We start from the raw sequence: 16125 nt of genomic DNA on the forward strand, positions 1-16125 counted from the left end.
AACTATCTGCTATGAGGCTAAGTACAGTCATCTAATGTCCTTTCCCCAGGAGTGAGGAGTGAATCACCTTCCTTCCTTGAGGATATCAGCTCCTATATTAATATATGTTGGTTCCTATAATGTCAAGCTCTAATCTCAGTGGCTTCATTTACTCAGAGTTTACAGCTCCCGTGGTATAATGGTTAACACTCTGGACCCTGAATCCAGTGATCTGAGTTCATATCTCGGTGGAACCTGTTCCTTGAGGAAGGGACCTGGTCAGTCATTCTCATCAACTCAGATCATGGAACCCCATATATAAAACAGGCTTTCCATGTATGCTTCAGCATAGCTGGGGCATGTTTCACTTCACCTGACTTCTTTGGAGAAGAGGTGAGTTATGCTCCATCTGATCATTCAGGAATTCGGGTTTCTGAAATCTTTCCCATATGACTTCCAAAATGATCTTGAAGAACTTTGCGCTACTGGAATATGGAGAGGATACTGCCAGGAATATTTTTCCTGAGACAAGAAAGGGAGACTGAGAAAGGTAATCTGGATGAGAATGCCTCGAAGGAAGGCGATTAGTTAGTAAATAGTTTTCCTTATTAAAAGGCGATTAGCTAGTAAAGAGTTGCCATTATTTGATGGATTTCCTTAAAAGAAATAATAAATTTCATGCTTATTTACAGCTTGGATATCAGTACACTCTTCTTCAGCTCTAAATATAGCTTCTGAATACACATATGAGAGACATGAGGAGACTTCCCTTTCAACCACATCTAACACACACACAAGGAACACACATACACACACATACACAAGAAACACACATACAAGAAACACACACAAGAAACACATATACACAAATGCCACATGGTAAGCAGAGACAGGGGCCAAGATGATCATAAATTCAGATTTCCATTGTGAGAATGGAAATCATAGCAATGTTTGAAGGCCCCACGCAGAGGATCATTGAAATTTTCTTGTGCAAAAGGAGTTACTTGTTTAGACTTGATTGTGTTTTCTAGGAGAGATTCTTTGCTTGTGATCTTTATGACTCTACTTCCATTTTCTGGCGAATTTGTCTTCTCTCTTACCTTTCAAAGCCACCACTGGTCTTTTTGTTGGGAATATGGCTTCCAGGTCTATGCAGCTTCACTCTCTGCTCCATTCTGGAATGCATGTGAGGCTGAAAAGGTGACAGCCCAACATTTAAAGTCATCTTTTGGTTAAGATTTATCGTTTCCTTGGCAGCATAAATCACTTGAAAAGCTAATAGGTTGTGATCAGTTTACTTTCATGAATTTTCTGTATCCATCAACACAAAGTGTTTTCCTTGAATATAATCCTGACATGGCCCTTTGCATACAGACTCTGTCAACAGTACGATTCCTCAGAGGGAGTCATCAGCCTTAGACAGAAGTTGCACCTGGAGTCTTATCATTGCCAGAAAGTGTTACTTCACCTTCATGGTCTTTTCATTCTTTCTCCCCGTGTTTAGAGTTGGGAGCAAGGGACTTTCCAAGCATTCTGTAAGCCTCATATCCATTCTGTCTCTTGGTTGCATTTTATTATGCTTTCTAAGTAGTCAATTCCTCCCTGACTCTAAGACCTTTTTCTGAAACATTTGCTAAGTGCATCCAATAAAAGTCAACATGAGCTTCCAACACTTTCCACAGCTTCCCCCCATAGAGCCAATGTCTCAGAACAGCTGCTCTGTCTTGGAGGCAATGGTAAATATCATTCTCCACAGAGTGGGGGGAGTGCAGAACAAGTGCCTCCAGCATCCGTTACCACGTGTCCACTCAGCCACCCAAGGTTTTACTCTGAACTGGACTTCATGGCTGCCTTCCTGCCTAATTCATGGAACTCCAACCACTCTGCCTTGTGCTCCGGGCATGCTCTTATTTTGTGTCTTGTCTCCTATTATCCCTCTGGACTTAGAATACTCTACTCACACTATCTACATTCTAGTCCTCCGTTACAATTGTTTAAAGTCTATTTTTTTTATGGGAGGACTTGGGTGGTTAGCGTGTGACCAACCCAGAAATCTTTTGTTGCTCATTTGATCAAAAAGGTAAATCACACAGAAATACATTACTGATACTTCTCAGTTTACAAGGGTAACTTATTTAAAAACCCTTTGTGAGTTGAAAATGTTGTAAGTGAAAAAAAATATCTCTTTCAATCTTGCCAAATGTCTTGCTTTGTAATATAGTCGCTGTAGAGTATTGGTTGCTGATTCTTGTGAGCAGGTGACTGAATGGATCCTGGGGTTATATGTGGTCATTCTGGGGTTCAGATTTAAGGTGGGTCTGCCATCTTTGTCACGTACTGGCATTGGGGCACTGTCTCTACTGAATGTGTACTGATTTTCCATCATCATGAAGTGGACAGTTCGGGTTGAACTGTTGTAACTTGGTGGCCATGTGAGCATACACATTACTTTGCTTCTCTCCCTGGTCCTCTACTTCTGTCTTTTCATCAGGTACTCCATTCTTTTTTTTTTTTTTTTTTTTGGTTTTTCGAGACAGGGTTTCTCTGCAGCTTTTAGAGCCTGTCCTGGAGCTAGCTCTTGTAGACCAGGATGGTCTCGAACTCACAGAGATCCACCTGCCTCTGCCTCCCGAGTGCTGGGATTAAAGGCGTGCGCCACCACCACCAGGTACTCCATTCTTAGCTCCCCAACTTCTCTGCAACTTTTCTCTCTCTCTCTCTCTCTCTCTCTCTCTCACACACACACACACACACACACACACACACACACACACCAGTTGAGTTTTGCTTCCATTGTTTCGTTTTTTAAGTACACACATTCTACCCATGTCTTTCACAAAATACGAGTACTCCTGTATGCAAGAATTGATTTTCTACCTTCGACAGCACTCTCTCCTCTCCCTGCACAGTGCTCCTCATGTTTAAAAATATCTGTATACTTTTATGTACTGGCTGTATGAGTTTCTTCAATTAATTATTTATTGTTGGATACTGGGGGTTGGGGTGTCTGGAATTTCACTCGTGCTAAAAAAAAATCACTACAGTAAAAAAAAAAAAAAAACACTGTGTACATGTCAGTGGATAAGTAAGACACATTCTTGGAAATGGATTCTCTGAGTCAAATTCTTCTCAGTCAAACATACTTTAATTTTGTTAGACTTGCCAAATGGCCCTGCAATTTGGGTGTTCCCATCTTGTTTTCTATATGCAATATAACTTTATGCAACTTTCACAGTTCTGCAAGGTGGTAAATCAAAAATGACAACTGTATGTGTACATTTATTTTTTATTATGAGTAGGGATTGAAAATCTTGTTTATTGGCCATTTTTGTGACCTTTCCTGTTTATCCTTTATTCACAGTTCTGTCACATTTAGCAGACTTTCCTTGATTTATAGTAAACACCTCTTTACGTATTAGGAAATTTCACCTTTTTCTATAATCAACATTGTAAAAAGGTCCCACTTGCTTTATATTTTTCTTATTGCTTATTCTCTCCATCTCTCTCCATATATAATCTCATGTACATTGTCATTTTTCCTTAATTGATTTTGAATTTCACATCATATTTACAAAGGACCTCTCTGATTAAAAATAATGACCAAATTCAACCATGTTTCCTATGATATTTACCTGGGTTTCTTGCAATGTGCATTCACAAGTTTTGGAGTTTTTCTTGGACGGTTTCTTCTTTTTCAAATGGCTATCCAGTTGCCCCAGTTAATTGTTAAGAAATCCATCTGTAGCCTATTGATATGAAAAAACCCAGTTGATCACATTATTCCCTATGTGTATTTGTGTCTAACTAGAATGTCTATTCTGTCTACTGGCCTACATCATTACTTATACTCAATTCAAGCTGTTTAAATCACTGATATGTGTTGTATGTCTTAACAGCTGATCATACTGGTTTCCTATATGACTCTTTTCCAGAGCTTTCCTGGATACTGTTGCTTATTCTATCATACAAACTTTGGAATAAGACGTTTGAGCTTTGAAAATAAATTCTTTTAGTATTTGTGTTGGGATATGAAGTGAATTTTATCTTATAATATATCTGGACTAAGACAGTGTTCTCACCTCAGTTCTTGAACTCCGCAAGTGCTTAGAGAGTAGTGATTGGAGAGTGATGTGTAGAAGGAGCAGCGGGCTACGTTCCCACCCGGCTCCTGCACGGCTAGCTTAGCCCCGGAATAATTACACAGAAACTGTATTCTTTTAAACACTGCCTGGCCCATTAGTTTCAGCCTCTTATTGGCTAATTCTGGTATCTTGCTTTAACCCATATTTAGTAATCTGTGTAGCACCACGAGGTGGTGTCTTACCAGGAAGGATCTTAGCCTGTGTCCATCTCGGAGAGGAGAGTCATGGCGTCTGCCTGAGGCTTCTGCCTGACTCTGCTTTCTTTCTCCCAGAATTCTGTTCTGTCTACCCCACCTACCTAATTTTCTGTCCTATTAAAGGGCCTAGGCAGTTTCGTTATTAACCAATGAAAGTAACACATAGACAGATGACCCTCCTCCATCACTGATGTCTACCAAGGTGCTGTGCATTGCTGGTGTCTGCTACACTTCAGGGTTTTCTGATAACTCTGCCGGTGGTGTCACTTGTAGGTAAAGAGCTCACTTTGTAAGGGGATTGTCTACATTTCCCCCTCAACTCTCAATATTTTCCAAGTTTTGTACTTTTAAAAATAAAACCATGTTCTTTTCTAAAATAATCAAAGGTGTCCCAGGGAAGAACCATTGGTTTGGATATCTGTATGCAACTTCACAGTTTCTGGCTTTAGCAATGTTTAGTTTGCCTAGAATTTTACCAGTGATCTTGAGGTTTTTTACATTCCCAGGCTTCCAGCTTTTTAGCTCAATCATTTTGGTGACTGAGATGAGTATTTTCTAGAGACCTAGACCTGTGAGCATTGACACTGGTTTATATTTGTCAGTGTATGAACAATCCTGTTCTGAAGTTTGAATTATGTTTCCATAGAGCAATTACTTGAAAATATGTAGAATTCTGATAGGTAGAAATACTGTCGTCTAACCAAGAATAAAACAGTCAGTCTACATGAAGGGAAATCTTCCTTAGTAAGTATACTATAACTTTTTTTTGACAACTAACTGCAGTATTAAACAGATGTTCTTAATATACTTTGTATACAATGTAGGTCAACTGGAGTATATTATAGCAAGTCCAGCCTGTGGTTGTCTATTTAGTTACTGAGAATAGTATTTTTCTAAATGAAGGAAAAAAGAAAATTCAAAAGCTGACATGTTTATGCTTATTTGTAGAAGCCTCAGGAAATTTTTAACACTTGCTTAGGCATGGGTTGATTTCATACTTCTCTTAGTAACTCACTTATTCAGCCCCTCTGCTGAGGGCCTCTTTTGTGTCGGAGTCATACTTCACTGAGCACGCACCTCAGGTAAAAGATGATGATAATCCTCACTATTGACAAGTTGATACATTGAGTAGGGAACTGAGCATATAAGAAAGAGTCACAAAGCAAAGGCAAGGAAACACCAAAAGCACGGACATCCTGACAGTCACTCATTTAATTGCTATCACAAATGCCCGAGCCAAGCAGTCTAAGGAAGGATTTGTTTGTCTCATGGTTTCTAAAAGTTTCTGTTCACAATTATGTGATCTTTGCAGGGACGGGGTCATAGTGAGGCAGAGCATTACGGCAGAGGGTAAGGCAGAGGGAAGTTTCTTCCCTCATGGAAACCAAGAAACAGAGGAATGTGGCAGGAACATTTATAATTTCCACAGGTCCATCTGATGTGGGATACCCCTCTGTGTGTTGTGAATGTTTTGTTGCCATTGGTTAATAAAGAAGATGATTTGGCCGATAGCTAGGTGGGAAATCCAAACAGAGATACAGAGATAAAGAAGGCATGAAAAAGCGATAAAGAGCCAGAAAGAAACCATGTAGCCACCTGAGGAGTAAGGTGCCCAAGCAATATTGGTAAGCCATGGCCATGTGACAATACGTATATTAATAGAAATGGGTTAATTTAAGCTGTAAGAGCTAGTTAATAATAAGCCTGAGCTAATAGGCCAAACAGTTTGTAATTAATCTTAAGGCTCAGAGTGGTTATTTGGGAACTGGTAGGCAGGAGAGAAACCTCCAGTTACAATCTCCAGTGATGCACATTCTCCAGGTCGGCTTCCCCTTTGTATCATTCCACCACAGTGGATAGGCTGGCTGCTCAAGTTTTAGTCAACAGTGGATCAAAACACTGCAGCTGGGACTTCTCCGGACCACCACCTCAAAAGCAATGACGCAGTATGAAATTATTATTAAGTATGAAATATTGACCTTAGCTTAGGTTTATTCCCAACTAACTCTTAAAATTTAAATTAATTTATTTATATGTATCTACATTCTGCCACGGGATTTTTTACCTCTCCTCCATACTGTATGTCCCTGTGTCTCTCTGTCAAATTCCTTGTATCTCAGATTCTTCCTGAGTTCCTCTCTTTCCCCGGAAGTCTCACCTATCCTCTCCTGCCTAGCTATTGGATATTTTAAACCAGTCACAATGACACATTTTCACACAATGTGATCAAATATCCCACAACAAACCACTGTATAGGTTAACACTCAAGTGGGCCCATTATCTCTGAAATTTCTCTCGCAGATCTATGCAGGAATATGTTTTGGTACATATCCCTCAATATAAGCACATTGACATCTCTCAATATAAGTAAATTGATTACCCTGCTTTAGCATCACCTTCATTCCTCTTTATAACAACCCAACACACATCAGTACTGTTATACACATGAGGACAGGGATTTAACTAGAAAGTCAGAAGGTGTATTCAAATCACTAGGTAATGAGATTAGTTTCTGAGGGAAGATATATTCTGGAGAGATATCCTATAGAGTACTCATTGCACAGTGTAATAGCAAGAAGGTAGTCAGTGAAACACGAGTGTATAGTACCAGCTAAATATTATTGTGTGTCAGTAGGTGATTATTAAATCAAAAATAAATAAGTCATTTCTTTATTTCTTTATCAGATACCTGGTAGGATAAATTGATTAATGGAGATTTTATCCACAAAGGCAAGATACGTGTAGCAGGAAGATACTTTGTTTATTTAAGTTACTGTTAAAAATTTCTAATTTATGCTTTATAACGCTACAAATAGTTTACTTTTATTTTTTTTATTCATTTATGGAAAGATACTTAGAAGGTTTTTAAATTGTGAGTTTCCTTTTTTTTCCACTTCAAGACTTTATTGTTATCAGTTTGGTTGCCTACCACAGTATTTCTTTTTTGATTAAATAATTCCCACTCTATATATTAATTTAATTTCTTATTATTCCATTAGTTTTGTCCTTTGTAAATTTCATGCACTATAATTTGATCATATTGATCCTCTCCCCCCAACTCTTCCCAGATTCCTCCCACTGTCCCCACCCTTCAAACTGTGCATCTTCTTTTTAACTCATCAAGTCCAGTTTGTGCTGGCATTATTCTTGGATTTGTGACCTTCCACTGGCATGGTAAATCTACTAAGTTCTCCAGTCTTTATGAGAAGCTGATTCCTTCCTCACAGCAGCCAACAACTACCAATAGCTCCTGAGCTAGGGGTGAGACTTGGTGCCTACGTACCCTCTCCATGGTGGAATTTGGTCTGGCTCAAGCTTGACCTTACATGGGCCTTGTGCATGCTGTCAAAACTTCTGTGAGTTCATTTGTGCAAGTGCCCTGTGTGTAAGGAAGACACAGTTTCCTTACAACCATATACTGCCTTTCTTCTGATGCTCTTCTTGCTCATCTCCAATCTCCCCTGACCCTTGGGAAGGAGTATGATGTAGATGTCCCATTTAGAGCCGAGCATTCTGCAACCTCTTATTCTTTATATTTAGACCAGTCATGGGTCTATTTGTTACTCAATCTCTGGGGGGAAAAAGCTTCTCTGATAAAAGTTTAGAGATGCTATAATCTATGAGGGGAACAATAAGTTTTTGAAAGACAGTTTAATATTATACAATTTATCAAAATAATGCTGGTAGGTTCTCCCCTAGGGTCTATGATTTGCCTAGTTATAGGATCCTGGCAGGATAATGGCTCCAAGTGTGGAGTTCATCTTGTGGAACATGACTTAACACCATCCAGAACCTGGTTAATTATTCCCATGATTGCACTCAGAAAATGGTTGGTTACCATGATTGTACTGATGGCCATCTGTTGCCAGGCTAGTCATTGCTGTAGCCCACATGTCTCATAGCTAGATATGACTGATGGGGACTTCTTTTCTCCAGTGGCTTTTATTACACCTTTAATAATGAAGCTTCCCAGTCATTTCCAGCGTGACTTCTCCATGTTCTATTTGACTATGTGGTGTCTTCAGCAGCTGGGGCTTCACACTGAGATCTGGAAGAGGTACCCACAAGTATTGTTAGTAACTTGTAATGTTTAAGGGTTCCTGGGACCTCACTGGCCAACAACTCAACAAGAGGCCACCCATTTCTGGCAGTGGGTCTTAGTCAACCTATGGTGCCTAATAGGGGCACTGCCACTTCACAAGAAGGTAACTCCATCTCCCCCGCAACACACAACCTGGTCTGTGCCAAGGATCCTCACTCTTCCTAATGCTATGACCCTTTAATTCAGCTCTTCATGTTGTGGTGAACCTCAACCATAAAATAATTTTTCTTGCTGCTTAATAGCTATAATTTTGCTACTGTTATGAATCATAATGTAAATATCTGTGTTTTCCTATGGTCTTTGACAACCCCTGTAAAAGTGTCATTTGACCCCCAAAGTAATCACCATCCACAGGTTGAGAACCACTGGTCTATGCAGTCTAAGTAAAATTGTAATCACTCATTTACTTGTCTATAAAGAAATTAAAGTTACATTAAGGATATTCTCAAGACCCTTGAAGAAGGGGTATGCCTTGAAATCAATAAAGTTTACTCCTCAAAGATATCCTTTGTGAAATTTCTGGATGATATAATCAGATAGTAGTCCACAGTTAAGTAACTTTAAATAACAATAAATGGAAAGGGACTCTTTGGGGCTGTGCTCTTGTTGTATTCAACAGTCTGTGGTGTCTTCCTTGTTGCATTTATTAGCTCACATTATTTATTAAATATAAGGCGATAGTTTAAAAATTGATTGCTTAAAATCCATGAATTGCTCTAATACAATTGAAAATGTTTTTTTCAACATGGCAGTCCATCTGACTGAACTATTCATACCTACCTCATACATAAGTCACACATTTCTTCTGCATATGTATACCTGAGACTCTGTGGACTTTCTGTTTGTTTTCAATGAAAATGGTTTCTCCATGTAAAGTAAAACTTCAGTTCACTACGTTAATTGAAACTTTGCAGTAGTTTTCTTAGTGTGAAACAGATATGATTGGACGTTCAGAAAGGATCTTCTGGGTTTAGCCAGGAAAGACCTTAGAATAATGCTTTCCAGATGAAAGCACACGATTGGAAAGTTCAAGTCCCCGAAGACAACTTCTCAGCTCCTTCTCTAGTTTGTCTTTTGCCAACTTCATCTCTCAGCTGTGCAATTGGTGAATTCCTTGAAAATTCCAGAATTTTTGGTTCTTTCTTTTCTCCCTTAAAATCCTCAAAATTGAGACTAGTTATCATTGCTAAATTTTCCCCCTTACCCAAACTGCTTGAATTCCCATCCTTTGATAGTGTAATTGCCAAAACCTGAGTATGGACTGTATGGTTATTTGTATTTAACCAATTTAATTAAGCCTTTCTAAATTTGGAAGATTATTTCTCAATTATGGTTTAGAGTCCAAGAACTAAGTAATGTACCTTTTCCCCAAAAGGTTCTTAAATAGTAGAATCTCAGCATGTAGGACATTGTGGGGCTGGTAAGATGTCTCGGGGTAAAAGAGCATGCTGGGTAAACATGGCAACCTGAGTTCTATCAACCAACTGCTCTTATTGAAAATCGGAAAATAAATTGTGGTGCGTTTCTTCTGGGGACAATTTGCCTTTTGTGAATTCATTGGACCAAAAATTCTATAGCACAGAAGTCAGAGAGTTGTTTACATGTCTTACTTCCAGGAACATCTAGATTATAACATGTTTCCCTGTCTTGGCAGTAGGTAATTGAATACAGACAGATAGGATATTTTTATGGACTATTCCGCCAGTGCACAATTGCTGAGAGCCATTTATAACCGACACAAAGTTGGAAAACTACGTCCTTTAAGAGTAACAATTGGTCTCAGGAAAATAGATGAAATTAAGCAAATGTACAAAGCACTTAAATGAATGTTAGGTCTACTGTTCTCCCTAGAAGGGGTGTATGAGTGCTGGCTTGGGAGGGTGGGAGAGCAATTGGCTTTGGTGTCCTTCATCCAGAAGATGTGATCTTGGCTGCAGCTGTGGTGTTGAAGAAGAACAGACCATCAGACCCTGCAGCTGTTGTCTCAGCAAAAACTTGACCATAAACAATCTAACACTAGCTCTTTGTTGGATAAAGAATGGCATTTCCATGGATATTATTTTGAATTACTTCCCCCGCCATCCTACTGTGAGTTACTTGTTCTTCAGAAAGCAATTCACCACAAATCATATTATAATATAATGCATATAATTATAGTTCCAGTGGTTGATTTTTCCCTTGCAGTTTTAAAAGGATTTTTTTCCTTCATTAAACAACAACCTGGTGTTTCTTCAGGAAGTTTCTGTGTCTGTCTGTCTGTCTGTCTCTCTCTCTCTCTCTCTCTCTCTCTCTCTCTCTCTCTCTCTCTCTCTCTCTCTCTGTGTGTGTGTGTGTGTGTGTGTGTGTTTGTAGTGTTAGGAACATGATACAGTATTCTAATTCAAAGAAGACTATTCTGCCTCGCTTTGAATGTCTCCACCAAAACACGCCTTTAAATGTATTCCCTGTTTTGAGTTGTGAACAAGTGACCCCAGGGTAAATGATGAGGGTTCAATAAGGTCATGAGTTCTTACAATAAGGAAAGGAGGCAAGATCAGGTAAGCCAGCTAACTCTTCCATACCCTGTACTATCTTGCGCTCTTCAGAGCAGGCCAGAAGTTGTTTCTGACCACAGGCAAATCACCCACCACAAGATTAAGATGTACATTTATATTATTTTAAAAAAAGCATTTCCACATTTTTGTACCCAATCAGTATAAAGAAAAATGGAGAGAAGTCTATAGTTTCTCCTAGAAGACTGTGGATAAGCAAAGAGCATGGAGAAGGTGACCAGGTGAGATTGTTCTTTAGGCCGTCTGATGCTCATTCCTTTCTCTGCCCAATTTTCAAGGCCTTATGTCCTGGAGCTGTTGTTCCTGGGTCAGTAGAAACTCAGCCATGTCAGCGTGCACTGCCAGAGTGAGGCAGACATCCACGGACACAAGCCATTGTTAATGCTCAGTAGCACAATTAACTAAATTTGTTTCAATAAGAGAAAGTTTCTTCCATATTTCCATGAAAGTAAATAATCTGCATTTAAGTAACCATCGTATACACTATAAAGACTACCATGCAGCTAAGTTGTAGCTTACAAAATGAATTCCTCTGCATTTGTTTGTAGGAGTTTAGCTTACAGGGATTTGGAGCTGTAGGCGACTCTGGTACATAACTACAAATAAGGACGCTAGACTCGGGGGAATATGGCTCAGGCATTTTCACCAACGTATTTCTCCTTCATATCATCTTTGTGTAATTTCTACTTCTCCCTTAATCAAGGATTGATAGTTATGCAGTTCTTTCCCATTGGAGACAATCATTTAATGTGATATGTCATCATGTGTATCCATAGGAAAGCCTTCAACTTGACATGGAGAAAAACATAATCCATCCACATTTGGGTCAACAATGTGTCTTCTTGATCTGTTCTAAAGAAAACAACCAGTCAAAAGTGATTTATTTTCATCATTTTGCTTCAGACCCAGCTGTTACTCATTAGTGCTTGAATTGGCCAGCTCAGAGCACATTTACAGACAGTAATAATTAAAAAATAATAATTAGCCCTTCCTCCCCTGTAATCTTTTTAAGTTACTGATTTAAGTAACAGTTATGTAACTGTTGATTTTCCATTGATTCCATATCCAGCCTTGAAGTTTTGAGAGTGTAAGATTTATTTTGCCACCAAGTCTATGTCAATAATATAGATGTTAACTTTACTCCAGAAAATGTGTCGTAATGAATAGAGCTAGCTTTGTGTGTGTGGAAGGTTCTTCCTAAGATAATATGCTGGGGACAGGGAACTTTCTAGAATACCATGGTCCTTTACATACAAAAAGCAAGTGAATTTTCTCATTGTCATAAAACATTGGTTCTAATCCAACCAAAATACAAACAAACATTTTTGAGATGGTGAGGCTTATGAATACCAGCCATTTGATTTTGGTACAATTAAGGAAAATAAGTTTTGAGACATTTGCCAAGAAAAACTGAATGATGAAAAAATTTAAATTATAGCATACAGTGCTGGGAAAAATATACTTAGAGGATTCAATGACTGAAGGTGAATACCAGAAATTGTCTCCCGTATCAGGTATAGTTGATGAGTTCTATCCACCTGCTGTTTATCGAGGCGGTGCTGTTTAAAAATAATACATTGAACTTTAGGTATTCTACAGCAATAAAGAAAAGTATCTTTACTGTAAATCTTGGAGTTAAGACACTAAGAGAGTCTTAGCACTCTTAGGACAGCCCTGATGGGTTAACTAAGACAAGCTGGCAGCAGCACTCCGTGCCCTGCCCCTGTCTGTTAATTATCCTGTATCTAAAATTGCTCTTTGGAATAAGCAGCAGACTAGCAGAAAGGGGTACAATGAATATAATTCTCAGTTGGGATAACGCATAAGCATTGTAGAAACAAGCACCAATATTTTTTCCATTTGGGTATTAATTGTATGGTCAACAGCTGTAGTTTACAAGAAGGAGCTTTAGAGTAACAAGCAAGGTTGAACCACACTGCCACAATAACATGGGGAGACCTAAGAACTGGCAGATGTAATCCTCCACCTCTTCCCTTGGGTCCAGCCCTCCTTCTATATACAGGTTCGGAAAATGGGCATTACTGACCCGCAGACTGTATGCCACATATCCTTTGCAACTATTTAAAATCCCGAGACACTGAACGAGAGTTTCTCTCTAGCGTTTGTACTTGAATTGGGACAATCGATATTTTGACACTCTTGTCATTGACACTCACCAAGGGAATCCAGCCACTTACTCCTTTACGAGCTCTTCCTCTGACTGCTGTCTCCAAAGGCCACGCTGAGCCAATCTGTTCTTCTGGAACTTGGCAAGTGCCTTTCTGAAAATGTACCGGGGTGCGCTCGGCAACAGAGCTCGAAGCCCAGGATCATTTATAATAACTTGAGCTGCGTTGTCTGACTTGGCATAACTCAGAAATCTTTCAGGGGTTACACACTTCACCTCGAATTAAATCTAAACTCTCTATGATTGCCTGCAAATCCCCGCATGCTCCACTCAGGCTGCTTCTTCGGACTTCATCTCCTCACACCCTCTCCTCTCTCACCACAGGGAGATCGCTGGCTTCCTGCCAGTTCCTCAGAGGTCTTCCAGGCTCCTGGAATGTGGTTGCCTTTCTGGAATGCTCCCTGCCTCCTGCATGTCTGCCTCGTTTTCATCCCTTGGGTCTCAGTTTATTTCTCTTTCTGAATAGGTCATTTCTGACCATCTTTCCAACATTTGTTTTTGTATATTTACAAGTCCATTTTTATTTCCCCCATATAAGGAAACACATATTGAAATTAATAGCTTACCTCCAGAATACCTGACGTCCAGACTGTAAGTAGTGTAAATGGTGAAAGTAGACACACGTGCAGGGGCCAAACGATCTTCCTGAATTAAAAAAATATATATTTATAAAAATCCTGTTATAAGAAGTCATGAGCAGCAAAGCAAAACTCTCAGCATATTAGGGTACACCAGAACATATTTGTACCGGGTAGATAGGTACCAGTTAGTGGAATTCTCCTTCCAAAGTCTGAGCATTTGATGCATGGATGTGTATGGGCTGACATTACATACACTGACATTAAAACACATTTGAAAGCTTCATTTTGAAAAGTTAGCAATGTAAGAGAGTAGAGAATCATTTGTCTCCAAGTTGCTCACTTCAGAGACTTAATGACTTTTTTAACTCCATATGGCTGAATTTATTTTTTCCCCAAAATTCCTTACAGTTTAGAAAAGGACTATAAAATAACAACAGAAAAGTAAAGTATTGTTGCTAAATGAGAAGCTTAACATAATTCTATTTTCCTATGGCATTTTAACATGCTTGGGGGACAGTCTTTATCCACAGCCACCCACATGACCATCGTCCGCCCCACTTCTTTCTTTTTAAAGAAAACATTGACGTCTATGATTTGGTCATAGGGGAGTACAAAGGACTTCGTTGTGTGTGGAAATGAAACTGAGAGTGAGCCTTTTAAGGAAGGAGGATATGTATGTGGGTGGGGGTGCAGTCCCCAAATCTCGTTCAGCGGATCCTGCCTCCCTCCTACTTAGAAGGCAGGCTGCCCTGCATGGCAAGCCCCAGATGTTGTGCGTCAGAGACACCAAGGCCGCCCTTCAGAAACACGTCACTGAGACACAGCAAAGCAGAACCCAGTTCAAACCGTGCACAGTGCTGTCAGGACACAGGGTGGACAGGATCTCAGTCAGGCAGAATTAGTAGACGACTTCCTAGAGGCTGATTGGTATTTCTGAAACTTTTCTGTCGTACCCACAAATCCTAGCGGGGCATAAACTGACAGATGAGGCAAACAAACAACAGATGAGCTGATTTGGTAAGTGATTGGAGAGATGGGATCCACTGGAGTTGGTGTGTTTTCTGTGCAGTACTCCATGAGAATAAAGGAAACATCACAGAAATAACAAACTACTTTCAAGACAAAAATAAGTATGCAAAAAGTTCTGGGTGCTGCCTCAGCCACTCCTCAGGTCTGTAACTCCTTCTGTTTTCTCTGTCATCCTTTGGCAGTCTTCTGCACAGTAGGTCTTGCTCACCATGTTGCTTACCCTAAAATGAAATTTCACTGTCTGCCTGGTGCTATTGTCCTTCCTTTCTGCTGTGTGACATTGTTCCCTGGGAGATGTGAGCATCTACTCTAAATATGCAACCATTGACAGACCAAAGTAATGATACCACCAGAGTCCAACGCTGTAAAATAATGTTTGTTGGGATTATTTGCAATAGTATTGGTAAGGGGTTACTTAGACATGGATGATTCATAGCTTAATCCTAAAAATCCAGCCTAGTGTGGGTGATGACTTACAAAAAGAGGAACCATAGAGCCCTCTGCATGACTTGTAGGCATCTTGACAGGCCACATTTTCCTTCTGTTAGCAATCATTACTGCCCCTGAAACCTAGGGATAGAACAACCTTGTGAATGTGCTGAGTTTTAGGGACTTCTTTAGATCTCTGAGTTGCTTACTTCCTGAATCTTTCTAATCCTCCCTCTTGAGCTGCCTGAGTCTTAATAGGCTACATCCAAGGTGGAATGTTCAGTTTGAAGGAATTTGCTAGAGAGTATCCTTCAAGAAGTCACCTATAGTGTGCCTTCATGGGCTTCCAGTCCCTAGGTCCTTGCAGGGTACTGAAACTGTGTGCTGGGCATTGACCAAACAGCCCTTTTTACTTAAACTTCAAAGACCTTTTCTCAGCCCAAGATTGCCTGTCCTTTGTGAAGCATTTGATCCATCTTTGTGTCTCTGTTTTTGTATCCATTTTCAGTCTTCTGGAGTTCGATACTGTGATTATCTCCTCTTTCATAGACTTTTGTTCAACTCTTCCGTTTACCCTCTTCTTTTTTTAACCTGCATTTACTCTATGATTTCTCCGAAAGAGCTCTTGTGACTGCCAGATTCACCTTTAATTTGGCTATACTGCCTGAGTCCCATGCCCCCACCTCTTCTGTCTAAGACTTCCAGACTCATCCATCAGACATACTAATTCCTTTAGTCATGTGATGTCACCCTTCTGATAAAAAACCTTTGAGTGACTGCTTATCTCTAGCAGAGTCAAAGCCAGATTCTTTGCGATCCTTGTGAGACCCTTTGTGATATGACCCAGGCCAAAGCCCCTGAGGAGAGGTCTCAGACTCAGTCAGATCACACTCTTAATGTCCTTATATTTCCCAGCCGGCCCCAGT

Source organism: Arvicola amphibius, chromosome 5, assembly GCF_903992535.2.
Source record: "Arvicola amphibius chromosome 5, mArvAmp1.2, whole genome shotgun sequence".
NCBI classification, from domain to species: Eukaryota; Metazoa; Chordata; class Mammalia; order Rodentia; family Cricetidae; genus Arvicola; species Arvicola amphibius.